Source organism: Pristis pectinata, chromosome 13 (assembly GCF_009764475.1).
Source record: "Pristis pectinata isolate sPriPec2 chromosome 13, sPriPec2.1.pri, whole genome shotgun sequence".
Taxonomy (NCBI): Eukaryota; Metazoa; Chordata; class Chondrichthyes; order Rhinopristiformes; family Pristidae; genus Pristis; species Pristis pectinata.
This window is the reverse complement of record NC_067417.1, coordinates 15,877,245-15,891,537: the sequence shown is the minus strand read 5'-3', so window position 1 is coordinate 15,891,537 and position 14,293 is coordinate 15,877,245. Positions and strand designations below refer to the sequence as shown.

The window sequence follows — 14,293 nt, the reverse complement described above, 5'->3', positions numbered from 1 at the left end:
TTATATGGCAGACAAATGACAATTCCTCAGAGTCCATATTATACCAGAGAAAGTCATTTGCGGTGACATTCATTTAATCAGATGCCATTTGTACATTGATAACAGAATGTCCTATTTCAGTTTATTGTTCCGCAAGCACACAGAGCTGGAAGATTGGAAGCTGATGTGTCTGTAATGCCCAGTATATAACTTGTCATAACTGTCAAGAAGAGTGTTTTTTTATTGCTCTGCAGTCCTGAGATAGCGTATCTGTATAAAACAGGCTGTAGTGACTTGAGAAATGCTATTACGCACATTGAGGCAAAACACTGCTGGAAATCTGAAACAAAAACAAAAAATGTAAGAAGCAACAGCAGATCAGGTAGCATCTGTTGAGAGAGAAACAGAGTGAGTTTTTCAAATCAATGACCCCATCATCAGCATTATGCTGCATGTTTCCCGTATCTTCTGTTTTTGTTTTATGTGCATTGATGGTGGTGGTTACTGTAAATGCGTCTGAAACAGTTTGGATGAGGACGACATTTCCGTACCAGCTTTTGGATGGAAGAACAACCATGGCCTTAACACTCAGTTATTGATCCAATATACCAATGCATTCCTTGATGAATTTTTCTACTTTTGTTGTGTAGCATAATTTTCTTGCACAAGTATTACATGAAAGATCTGGGGAAAATAAATGAATCTGATTAATAATAAATAGCTTGTTTTGTCTATTTGCACAAGTTATACACTATGTGCTCACCTAATCTAAAGACAGCTTATCAGACCAATTGACAAATTGATAAATGTACCACTTATCTTTTCTAAAGAAAATTCCCTTTGCAACCTGACCACTGTAATGATTTTTTTCAAATGCACGAGGGTGGAAATTATGTCGACAGTGTTCTTTAATGAGTGTTTAATGTGCTAATAAAAAGTTGCCTCAGTGCTATCTGAGTACATGTATCAACATGTTACTGTTTTACTCTGATACATTAGCCAGTGTTCTACAAAAGAAAATGAAGTCCCATACGTATCCTTACAATGTTACTTCCAACCAGCATTGTGCCAAAACCTGTGGCTTCCCTCCCTTGACCTGCCACTCCTCCTTGCACTCTCTGTTTCGATGGACACTGTCATTGAAATGAACATTAAAATTATCAGAGCCATGGCATTCTCCCTGGCACATAAAAAGATATTCTCTAGAATTGTGTGCTATTTGATCTATACATGAAACAAGGTGATCAAAAATCAAAACAAAAACCTTCCATAAACAAGCTAGAGGTTAATTGATTGGTTTAGCTACTACTTTCCGTGATATGCCAACACCAATTAAATACAAGCAGCCAATTTGTTGATTTTCTTCTATCAACTGAGGTAAGGAAATTTGACAGGGTGGAACATTTTTCTATTTTAGGCATCCATCGTCATCACAGAGCTCTCCCGGTGTATCTATAAGAAGGATGGTGCATAATATACCTCTCTGTACTCTGTCCCAACACAGTGGATTAACCCAGTCCAAGAACAGCACGTCTGCTGAATTGGTCTAAGGTGCATTGGCATCCAACTGATTTCATTGCCTGACGCCGATGAAATTCTGCCAATTCTGTGTCAAATTGTGAACTGGTTTTGTTCTGACTGAGAACCAGCTCTGCAAACTGAATTTTAGCAAGTCATCTATCAATTTCCCAGCAAATTGCATAACATCTTCAGCAAAATAATCCATGGGAGAATTTTTAGCCTATCCTTGACTAATTCTGCAGAAAAAAGCACCAAAAACAAACACAGATATGTCAACGGCAAGTTGTTATGATGCAGTGAAGTGTGCACTCAGAGATATTGAAACAAGCTTTTTTTTAAATTTTGCAATATTAGCTAACCTTGTAATGTTTTACTGACTTAATTCTTAAATTCACCAAAAAAAAACGCTAACCCTATCTCAAACAGTGCGCTGTCACAAATTCACCTAGACAGCAAGGGAGTAGTTAGAAGCCTTATCAATATGTTGATCTGAAAAATAAAAATAAACTTTCCATTGTCCTTAACAACCTCTGCCTTTAGATGTTAGAACAACAACTTCCAAAGGTTTCCTTGTTTGTCTTCTATTGCTAATAACTTGTTAGTGTGAGCCCTTGATTGGAGGCCACAGCCACACCTGATACTATCTCCAGGGATTTCTCAAGATGTTTCAGGTGTTTCAAAAACTCTCCAGGGCATTTTCTGACCCTCGAATAACTGCACAAAATTCCATGTTGTTGATCAACAAGTCACACAGACTAATATACCGTATTTTTACATTGCTGGCTGACTTCCTGTTATGGTGCTCAGAGTAATATCAGTGAATACATGTATTTATTATAAAAGATTGTTGCTACAATGGACAGAATGAATGGAAAGTGCCAGAAGTGTGTTCAATATCGCAAATCCTTAACAAGTTATATATGGAGCAAGAGAGAATTTGGCATTAGTTTCTATATGTTACCTATTATAGGTCAAATTTCACTTAACATGCAGTTAATGTTTCATTAATGCAATTTTTAGATGAAAACAGTTTTGAGCAACTGATAAGTGAAGCATCTTGTCCATTAGATTTGCTTATACACTACCAAAAATTGGCTTCCATACATTCGATACAGGGCACATAATGTTTGGTAGAAAATAACACTCCATTATGCATATAATTTAAAAAATGGGAGAATTGCTCTGAAAATCTCTCTTCTCAGGGCTCATATGGAACAAAGCTGTTATACTATTGCCTTTGCTGGTTGTGATTAATCCCTTGTAGTCCCTTCTCGACCCATATTTAATGCCTGTATTGGAGGGAAAATCTGAGGAAGTGGGTGTTGAGGTGTAGGGTTAGTCAGGGATGGGGAAGTTCGAGGAGGTAGTGGTGATGGTGGAGGGAGGAAAGGGAAGACCAGAACAAGAGAAACCTAAAAACTTCTTCCAATTCCTCCAAACATTCATTCTGCAAACATCATCATTTCAGACAATATGATGGAAGGAAGGTCATTGATAAAGCAGCTGAAGATGGTTGGGCCTAGAACACTTCCCTGAGGAACTCCCACCGTGATGTCCTTGGGCTAAGATTATTGACCTCCAATAGTTGTGTGCAATTCTAGTTGTCCCATTACAGGAAGGATATGGAGGCTTTGGAAAGGGTATGAAAGAGGTTTACAAGGATGCTGCCTGGATTAGAGAGTATGATCTATAAGGAGAGGTTGGACAAACTTGACTTACTTTCTCTGGAGCATTGGAGACTGAGGGGAAACCTGATAGAAGTTTATAAAATTATGAGAGGCATTGATGGGGTAGACAGAATCTCTTTCCTACTGTAGAAATGTCAAATACTAGAGCACAGGCATTTAAGGTGAGAGAGAGAAAGTTTAAAGGAGAGTGGTGGATGCTTGGATCGGATTGCCAGGGGTGGTGGAGGAAGCAGTTCTGATTGTGACATTTAAGAGGATGTTAGACACATGGATATGCAGGGAATGGAGGGATTTGGATCACGTGCAGGCAGAAGAGATTTAGTTTGATTTGGCATCGTGTTTGGCACAGATATCGTTGGCCGAAGGGCCTGTTCTTGTGCAGTATTGTTCCATGTTCTATAACCATAATCTTCTTCCTTTGTCTGAGATATGAGTCCAACCATTGGAGTGTTTCCTCCTTGATACCCATTGACTTCAGTTTTAACAAGACTGCTTGATACCACACTCAGTCGCCAGTCTTGGCCTCTACTGGCCTCCTTGGGGCTTCCTACTTGATTTCACAGTCAACTTTGACACCAGGTGGGCTTCCCGAGAGTCCTTATAGAAATTTTATTGTGGTGTCAATGGCATAATCAGGCTGTAATTTTTACATCCAAGTTGGACTCTTTGCTATGTGGAGCAGAAGCTTTGCCATCTTTAAATACCTGGCAGTAACTGTGTAACCCCAGGCTGATCCTAACTGCTCCTTCACACTGATCTCACTGGAAAAAAGGGTTTCAGACGGACACAATTAAAGCTGTTAAATATCTATTTACCACCCTTTGATCTTCTATTGGAAAAAATATTCTAAATATCTAAAACATTCTTTATATACTTGTGGTTTAAGTCCTAAACTGTCAAATTATTTTCCAGATGTTGCAGACTGCAAAAATGGAAACATCAAATAAGTGTTTATTTTCTAGAATTAATCACGTGGATTGAATCTCATCATTAATAATAGTAACCTATTCCTTGACAGTGCCTCCCAAGTCCACAGACTTCACCATTCAGAAGGACAGAGAGTGCAGAAACAAGGGAAAGACCCAACATGGAATTTCTTTTCTAAGTCACACTGTATCCTAATTTGAAAATACCTTGTCAGTTCTCCATAGTTACTGGGTTGCATTCTTGAGCTGTGTGAACAACTTTCCCTCAAGGACTACCAGAGTACAAGGTATGGAGATGGTGCAGTGGTGTAATTATTAGAGACTCAGATTAACGATCCAGAGACTGGGTTGAAATCGATGACAGTGGAATTTAAATTCAATTAATAATTTGGAATTTATTTTGGAAGGGGCGGTGTGGGGTAGAGGATGGAAAAGCACCAACTGGTCTTTGTAATGATGACAGACACTTAAATAGCCTGTATCCTTCTATGCCTTGCCTAATATGGGCAAATGAGATTAGTGTAGATGGGCAGAAAGGTCAGCATGGATGTGATGAGCTGACAGGCCCATTTCTGCACTGTACAATCTATAAAAGCTACCAGGTTGTCATAAGACCCCATGTGGTTCACTGGTGTCCTTTGGGTGGGGTGTAACCTGCCATCCTTACCCAGTCTAACCATGTGATTCCAGTCTCACCTCATGTGGTTCAATTTTAAAAGCCTTCTAAAGTAGCCAAGTCACTCAGTTGTACAATTATCTTTATGTTTAAACAGCAAAGGAATAAAACAAAAAGGCCACCTAGTATCAACCTAGATGCTGTATTCCAACAGGGCAAAGTTGATCCCAGCCACATTGACCATGCAGCGTTCTCCTCATAAACACCTGGACACTGGTATCTAAATCGGGAAAGTCAAGCAACAGCCCAACAAAATCATACTCGCATTTATGTTGTAAAATACATTTATTTGAGTCCTCCCATAGAACTTGCCTCTATATCCATCTCACTCTCTGAAACAGTGGTGCCAATGGATATTCAGATTGTGGTCAGCAAAGCACTACATAATGCTCTGAATGCTTCAAATTACCTCAAAAAAACATGCTCAGCAAGTATCAGTGTTAATTTGCTTCACTCATGCATGCAGAATACATAGGTTTGGCCCTGTTAAATGCTTTCCAAATTGTGCAACTAATTAAATTGGCTTTGGAATGTTGAATTCAACCAATTAGATTCTGCTGATGGAGACACAAGAAACTGCAGATGCTGGAATCTGGAGCAACACACAAAATGCTGGAGGAAATCAGCAGGTCAGGCAGCATCTATGGAGGAAAATGGACTGTTAAAATTTCGGGTCGAGAAGTTCAGGTGAAGGGTCTCAACTCAAAATGTCGACTATCCATTTCCCTCCATAGATGCTGCCTGCCAGCTGAGTCCCCCAGCATTTTGTGAGTAGATTCTGCTGATGACAAGCAAGATATTCTTCCCCTTGTTGTAGCGTTGTTGTGAAAAGATTTTATTGATGGATAATTTTCAACTTAGCACTAGGGCTTAAAACTGATGATTTTACTCTAAGAAAATTTGTACGGTCTCTGTTTATGAAAGTACAAAGCATGTTCAGTGCTAAAACAGCTGGTTAACAATTACCCAGTTTGTATTTGTGTCAGAGTCCAGAGCAGAACCCATCCTTTAGAGTGTCACATGACTCAATACAGGTGACACAGAAACCTGTGTTTTATTATAAGACACAAATTATTATTAGAGATGTGAGTAAATGGTTAACAGGTCCATGGTTTCTCTTTAGAAGTATATAATTGACATTATTAAACAACAGATAGAGACATATTTCCATTTAGCCTTTCAGTCAATTTTTCCCTTAAGATGCTTGGTCTTGCAATATTCACCTTGGATCATAAAATTTAGCAGCTGAAACCTAAATAAAGTTAAAAAGTAATTTTCAACAAGAGACTAATATGTTACCTTGTCTAGAATTTTTACATTGAGCTACTGAAATATATATTTAATAAAACACATCTTAAACAATGAAAAACATTAAAATTTAATTCCACATCAAAAATATAATGAGAAAGAAGAGAGTAATGACATTTCTTTGCTGATACAACACACATCAATGAATACCCAGAGCCAAATATAAGTATTGGTAGGTGGATGTGCAGATATGGAAGCAAATGGACACATGTATGACCCTAACATAACCATGGTTTTCCATTAGAATAAATGAATGCATGGGAAGGATTTTAAGTGTTTTTATTTCCGAAGGTTAACATCCATCTGAGGTTGCAAGATGTCACAGATCTCAGGGAAAAGAAAGAATGCTGTTTGAGTGTTAGCCCTTCAGGGGAAAACAAATTAGTAAATAAACACTTTCATACCAGTGATGTTCAAATCTTGCTGCAAATGAATTTTGTGTGATACACTACTGATGACTTCATTTAGGGGAGATTTACACTTGAAGAAAAGTGTTCAGGAGAATGAAAATGAGGAGATATACTTCCTGACAGGCATTGATAGCCAGAAATGTGCACAGAATTGATTTTCTCCAATTCTCAACAACACTGCATTCTTTTTGCAGAGTCTTCTGAATTAAATATTAGCCCTACCTGTTAAGTGTTTTTTATTTTAGTTTAAAAACGAGGGAGCTTAGATGGACTGAAGAAAAGCAGATGGATTATAATTGTACTCCACAGATAGCAGTTTTAAGTTCTGATGTGGAATATTCCTGTTGTTCCACTTATAATATTACCAGAGCCTTTGCTTTCAACATTCTCACAAGTTGGCATATGGTGTCCAGAAGAGTTCTGGATAAGTAAGATTTACTTTTAAACTTTAATTGTGGAACTAATCTGGACTTGTACACTTCCCTTTCTCATGAAGTTACTTCCTCATTTGAGTGTTTTTAAGCAGTTCCATTGCTACAAAAAATTCAAACTGTTCCTTCTTTTGGAAAGCCCTTGCTTGTATTTTTACCATTGGTGCAACCGTAATTAGGGTCATGATTTATTTCTGGGAATGCTTATTTATTCAGTGATGTGTAGCTTTAAGTTTTTCTGCAATGACTATTTGAAGTTTTCTGGCACTGACTTCATTCTGTCATATTACAAATGTAACAGTGCACCACTTCCTCTTTCAGTCACCACATCCCCCTCTCTGTTCAAGAAATCATTAGTTCCTGTAAACTCAAGCAGTTCCTGTAGCATATCAGTGGCTTCTTCTTCAAGTGTTTTGTCTTAAAAATGTCTGAACTTGAAAGAAGAAAAAATCTAGTATCTGCATGTAAAAGGATAATGATTCATGCCGCAAAATTTCTAGGCCATTGTGTCATGATTCAATACTGAGAAAAACCACAGAAGCAAACAGTTGTAATCCCGACTTTCACATTTCCCTCTCTCAGGATGGTTGAAAACATTCATTATTTTAATATTTGTAAGTTCTGAGATCCACAAAGTCACTGCCTTATTAAAGAATGTTTCAAAGTCAATGCATTTCAAAGAAATTAAATACATGGAAAACATTTTGGATGGCTTCAAAGAAAAATGGTTAAATGTAACATAAAGTCAAACATTTCTTCCTCTGCTAGTATTCAGCAATTAGTCCCATCTCGACGCCAACTACTGGACTGAATTCTTCAGCACTCTGACACCTAATAGACCTGTGATATTCACCTTTAATAAAAGCCAACATCAGTTCTGTGTGTACCATTCATTTACTGATGTAAACTTTTCATTTCAGAGCAAGTCACTTGTGCTCCTTTTTAGTCCAATAAGGAATCATTGCATTATACTTTTCTCACTTTGGAATAAAATATAGCAAAATTTGAACATATCAACAGGACTAAATTATCTTTCATTGTCCGCGTTTTTAATGTCTTTTACACCAAAAACCTCACAAAGATCTTTAAAACTTGTTTTCAAGCCCACTCATGGTGCTGCCTATAATTCATCCGTAATTTTTGCATTCATTACTTTAGATCTAATCAACAACTGTGTACCTGTACTTAGTTTTCCTCTTGATGGATCTGCTTTGCCATGGCTACATCAATAGTGTGGATCATTGAGAACTCTGGGGTCAGATCCAACTTGCCCATGACCTCAAACCACTGATCTCAACCCAGCCTCAGAAATAGGTCATTTAAATGGCTACACTGAATACGACATGAACAATCCAGATGAACCATTCCAAACATCCACCCAGAATATTAAAGCAGTGATACCCTGATCCAATAGCAGAGAGGGCACATGGCAAAACCTATTAGAGATTCTCCTCTTTGTAATTCATAATGGCACAATCTTCAGGTTGATAACAAACCCCCATCCAAGACTGATTCCGTTGCTGAGGTCAACAAGGACGAGTTCCACTGAGAGTAGTTCCCAATAAACCTGAAATCCTCCCCCTACATGTCATTTGATGGGGAGGGCTTGGAGGAGGTATGCACCTAGAGAAGCCCTCCTCCACACCCTCTCCCCCTCCCAGGCAGAACTTATTTATTACCAAGTACATAATGACATATAGTCCTGTTACAGCCCCTTCCAATGGAAGAAATAAAGCTTCCTTTTCTCTCTTTTCTCAAAGCATCTACTTTTAATAATGCAGAACAGGTCCTTACATAATTGAAAAATGCATGGCTTTTAATTTTTCAAGAGAGAGATTCTGTTTGTTGATGTATGTTTCTGGCCACATCTCTGACAATATCTCATGAGCTTCTTAACACAGTGCTGCTGCCAATTGTTAGCTCGTAAGGAGGAGGAATCATGTCAGCACATTTCATTTCAGTGACGATTAAGCTGTGTTCAGTAAAATGACTAACCCCATGCAATTACTTGCAACTGATTTCATTTGCAGTGTAAACCATGTAGGCTTCCTGTTCAATAAGTAGAGCTAGCATTACTAATATTGCCGTTGAAAGTCAGTACTAAGAATTGTCAAAAGAAGTTATGGAAGAGGAACTGGCTGCTGAGGAAATAGCTGAGGCTGCATGTGATCCTGGCTGTCGTGGGTTCTGCTTGACCCACTTAATATCCTGAGGAATGCTTCTCCCTGCTGCCCAGCATTACAAGAAGGAAACCTCCAGTTTATAAATGAGCAGTTGCCTTCCATGGCACAATATTTCCTGTGATCCATCATTGTAGGAACCATTATGTTTAATCAAGACAATTATTTCAGTGAACTTTCTTGTATCTAAATTATTTCTAACTAGATGCATTTTAAAGATATTCTGCATAATATTGATTAACTAGATAACTCAAGAAACAAAAGCCTCCTTTTCTTGACATCGATTTTGTGTTCATGTACTCTGCATCTGATCTCACATTCTAAGTTAATCAGGCATCTTGACATTATCAATTCCTTTCAGCATTTTAATTACCTCATTTCCATCCCCTCTCATTCTTCTTTTGACATATTACGACATACTTTCTTTTGCAATTTTCCCTGCACTTTATCTAAATCCTTTCAAATCTGCATAAACCATCAGCATCCAAAACTGTAAAGAATCTGTCACATGTGACATCCCCACGATCTGTATAATGTTAGAATTATTTACTGTGACTAGTTGCCAAGTGTTCTTGGCCTTCAACTAAGTATCTGGCTAGTTATTCAATCTTATAATTAGGACATTTGATCAAAAGGAATCTGATCAACCTGTTGTAATTCTGGACTTAGCTCATATTGGTTTGTTAGACAGAAAATGGTTAATGTTCAAAATATTACCAAACAAGCTATTTCAACACTTTGCTGCTGAATCTTTTCATGATGAGGCTTGAAGTGTGCGCTAATTCCAAACAAGAATGAGGAACAGATGCAGTGAACATGTTCCCCCTTGTATGCGAGAGTCTGTGTAACTTCAGTGTGTGGAAAGAATGTGCTTTTGCCTTTGAGACTTGGATGACTAATTTTTACAGAATCTGATTTCACACTGGCGATAGAGAGATAAAATCAGTCAGATATTTATTTACATTCCAGGACAATCAATCTTTCTTCAAGTAACTTTCTTCAGATGCTGGAAACATTCAGCAGATCAGACAGTATCTGTAAAAAGAGAAGTAAGAGTTATAATTTTAGCATTGTGAAAAGAAATGGAAAACAGTTGTCTGCTGAAGGAAAACAATATGCAGGGGGCTGTAATTCTATTTACCCAACCATTATATTTCAACAACTTTCTGCCAGCTGTGTGTGAGCAATCAGTTAACCCCTAAATTATGTGCCCTACTGCCAGTCCTGTCACATTGATAGGCTCATAAAGTATTAAGCAATATTTCATTATTCTTATCTCTTTGGTAAGCAATGAAGAGAATATTTATTTACTAATCCTGAACTGAAAGGCTACAAAATTTAGATCTGTAGCATTTGTTCTTTGAGTTTTATCGGTGCAAAATTAATTTCAATCAGGCCACAAAGTGCATGAGCATTTACACTGTGAGTCATGCCACTCATCATTTTGGTGACAACATCAGTGTGAGAGCTTTAGTCATTCAGTGTGCAAAGCTGATTTGATCTCACTGCTGCTAAGTTGTTGCTCTAGCTCACATTCTCTCTTGATTGTGCACAGCTGGACAAATGTTCAGCAGCTAAAAGGACTCCCTACTTCACTGGCCCCTAACCAGCACCATTTACAGGAATCAGTGATTAAATGTAGATCAGCTGCTGACTGATTTCTACGGTTTGTTGCAACAATTATGCGCGTATGGGGTTTCTGAAACTACTACAGTCTACAGGAAGTGTTGTGGTAAATTCTGAAACACTCTGTCTTGACTTCTGCAAACTAGTTGCTCCCCAACATGGGTGTATTTGTAGCAATTAACTTTGCAACATGACGGGGGAATGGACAGAGGGCATGTAGAGCAAAATAATCCACCAGGAGGAGAAAGTTCTCGCCAAGTTACATCTCCACCCATATTGTTCAGAGATCAAGCCTTCCACTAAACCTCAATATGGAACCTCACTCAAGGCACAAAGCATGTTGAAGTTTAGGGAGGAGGGTCAGTCCCTAAATACCCTGGGTGGAAATGATTTCTTGTTGAGAGCAAGGATTAGTTTGCCAGGGGCTACCTAAGCCAACATGGATATTAATTTTTATGGTGCTGGTCCTTTGAGGCTGACATGGCAAAACCTGAAACAACTCCCAGTTTGCGCTCTGCAGTTACATAGCAAGTCACTGACAGACTGGGATTCCATCAGCGCTAAGTATATTTCATCTATCTTACAGAGAGCAGTAGGCTGAGTGAGGACTTGACTGTGAGTATGACACATCAACCTGAAGGTGCTTCAAGTCAACTCAGAGATTTGCCTCAAGTGAAAGGGGCTCCACTTCCTAAATGACCAACCGGTATTCAGCAGGACATCAAACCTGGCATCAGTCATATTTCCTTTATTCACAGAGTCATAGAGTCATGCAGCGCAGAAACAGGCCCTGTTTTTGCAGCAGTCCATTGTGCTGTCTCCATTTCACCCACCTTGACTCTTAGCAGTGTGGAGGATCAGAGGGATCTTGGGGTCCGAGTCCATAGGACGCTCAAAGCGGCTGCGCAGGTTGACTCTGTGGTTAAGAAGGCATATGGTGTATTGTCCTTCATCAATCAGGGAATTGAATTTAGGAGCTGAGAGGTATTGTTGCAGCTATATAGGTCCCTGGTCAGACCCCACTTGGAGTATTGTGCTCATTTCTGGTCGCCTCACTACAGGAAAGATGTGGAAGCCATAGAGAGGGTACAGAGGAGATTTACAAGGATGCTGCCTGGAATGAGGAGCATGCCTTATGAAAGCAGGCTGAGGGAACTCGGCCTTTTCTCCTTGGAGAGACGGAGGATTAGGGGGGACCTGATAGGGGTGTATAAGATGATGAGAGGTATTGATCGGGTAGATAGAGGCTTTTCCCCAGGGCTGAAATGGTGGCCACGAGAGGGCATAGGTTTAAGGTGCTGGGGAGTAGATATAGAGGAGATGTCAGGGGTAAGTTTTTTTACTCAGAGAGTGGTGAGTGCGTGGAATGGGCTGCCAGAAACGGTGGTGGAGGCGGATACGATAGGGTCTTTCAAGAGACTGTTAGATAGGTACATGGAGCTGAATAAAATAGAGGGATATGGGTAAGCCTAGTAATTTCTAGAGTAGGGATATGTTCGGCACAGCTTTGTGGGCTGAAGGGCCTGAATTGTGCTGTAGTTTTTCTATGTTTCTATGACCCGCCAAATGGTGGCTTCTGGTGACAATGACAATCATGTTCCCTCTTGACACTCTGTGTGCACTCCAAGCATGCAACAAGAAACATACAGCAAATGCCATGCTGCCATACAAAATATGATAAAGTAACCTACTAGTTTGTTATTCCATTGCATAGGCCTCTCTGGAAGATCCTCACAGTACTCAGTAGGATAGGTCTTAGGATTTATGGTGATTTGCTAAATGCTGTACCAACCGCCATTATGTGGCACATCACCCACCAGACAGTGAGAGAGACGAGTGGGTGTAGTAAGAAGAGGAAGTGAGCATACAAGTGAAACAGGCACTTCCTGGTTAGACAGTCCATGACAAACACAGCTGGCTGTGCTACCAGGGTACAGTACTTCAGTGATTCAATGACTGGACAATCGTGTGGGGATGTGAGATTAAACCCCAATATGGCAGCTGGGGAATGTAAATCCAAGTAAATCAGTCTGGAATTTTAAGAAAGCTGGTCTCTTGTTAACAATGAAACTACTGGAGCTATTGTTTTCTCACAGAGGAAATCTGTTATCCTTACCTGGTGTGGACTAAATGTGACTCCAGACTTAACAATATGATTGATGACTTCTTCAGTTTGGGGACAATTGCAGATGCTGGTGATACCAGCAACATCTAGATCCTGCAAATGAATAAATAAAAACAGTAAACACTACCTTAATACTCCATTTAACAACAGTTCCAAATTTACCCTCTCTCTGCTATTGACAACAATCGCATCAACTTGGCTAAAATTCCAAAATGAAAGCTGAGACAAAGTAAACAATCCAAACAAAATTTATAAATCAAAGCATGCCAAATACCATACAAGCGTCAACTAGTCATTCACACTCACATCTCCTTGGTACCAGCCTTAGTGCTCGTGCACAGTGCTTTCTCTATGGTTCCACAAGGCTGATGGAAGGTTGCTGAATTTCAGAGGAGGAAGTTGAGGATAACATCATTCCCCTATAGAACTAAAATCTGCAAATGTTAGAAATCTGAAACGAAAACAGAAAATGGTGGAAGCATTCAGCAGGTCAGGCCCGAAACTTTACATCTGTCGAGGCTTGTTAGAGTGTTCGATGACAAGCCGAGTCTCCTTAACCTTTTAAGACAGTAAAGAGGCTGGCATGTCTTCCTTGTGACTGCATCTATGTGCTGGGCCCAGGACAGGTCACCTGATATGTTAACACCCAGGAATTTAAAGCTGCTGACTCTCTCCCCCATGTTCTGCAATAAAAGCTGAAACATCAGCCATCACATGCTATGGTTATGTGAAATGGAGTTTCCCCCCAATTCCATGGTGGAAAGAAGGAATTCCAAGCTCTGCATACAGCCCTATACAAGGATGGTGTTTGCCTCCTCTCTGATACCTGGAATGGTTGAGTTGTCTTATGAGGAAATCTTAGATAAGCAAGGCTTACAACTATTGGAATTCAAAAAAATCATAATCATACAGCATAGAAACAAGCCATTCAGCTCACCATGTCCTCACCAACTAGTGGGCACCCATCTGTAGTCATCCCATTTTTCAGTACTTGGCCCAAAGCCTTCAATGCCTAAGCAATTTAAGTACTCATTTAGACACCTCTTAAATGTTGGTAGCGACTCATCTTCCACCACTCTCTCCGGCAGTGCACTCCAGATACTCACCGCTCTCTGGTGAGAAAGTTCCCCTCAAATCCCTTTTAAATGTCTTACTCTTCACTCTACATCTATATCATCCAGTTTTATTCACCTCTGGTAAGAGGAAAAGGTTCCTGCAGTCTACCCAATCTATACACCTCATATTTTTATAAATCTCAGTCATGTCCCCTCTTAATCTCCTCCACTCCACAGAAAACAGACCTAGCCTCTCCAATCTCTCCTCATACCTAAAATAGTCCATCCCAGGCAACATCCTGGTGAATTTCCTCTGCACCCTCTCCAGCAGTACCACATCTTTTCAAAAGTATGGTGACCAGCACTAC

General features: G+C 39.5%; 1 long non-coding RNA gene across 1 annotated transcript in view; it reads right to left on the bottom strand.

Annotated features, from left to right (window-relative positions):
• Window positions 1-12,861: 12,861 nt before the first annotated feature.
• LOC127577508 (uncharacterized) overlaps window positions 12,862-14,293 on the bottom strand; it is a 75,986-nt gene continuing 74,554 nt past the window's right edge. The window contains exons 2-3 of the long non-coding RNA XR_007957386.1: window positions 13,177-13,321; window positions 12,862-12,963 (exon numbers count right to left, since the gene is read on the bottom strand). This is a non-coding gene — a long non-coding RNA (uncharacterized LOC127577508). The remainder of the gene's footprint in view (window positions 12,964-13,176; window positions 13,322-14,293) is intronic.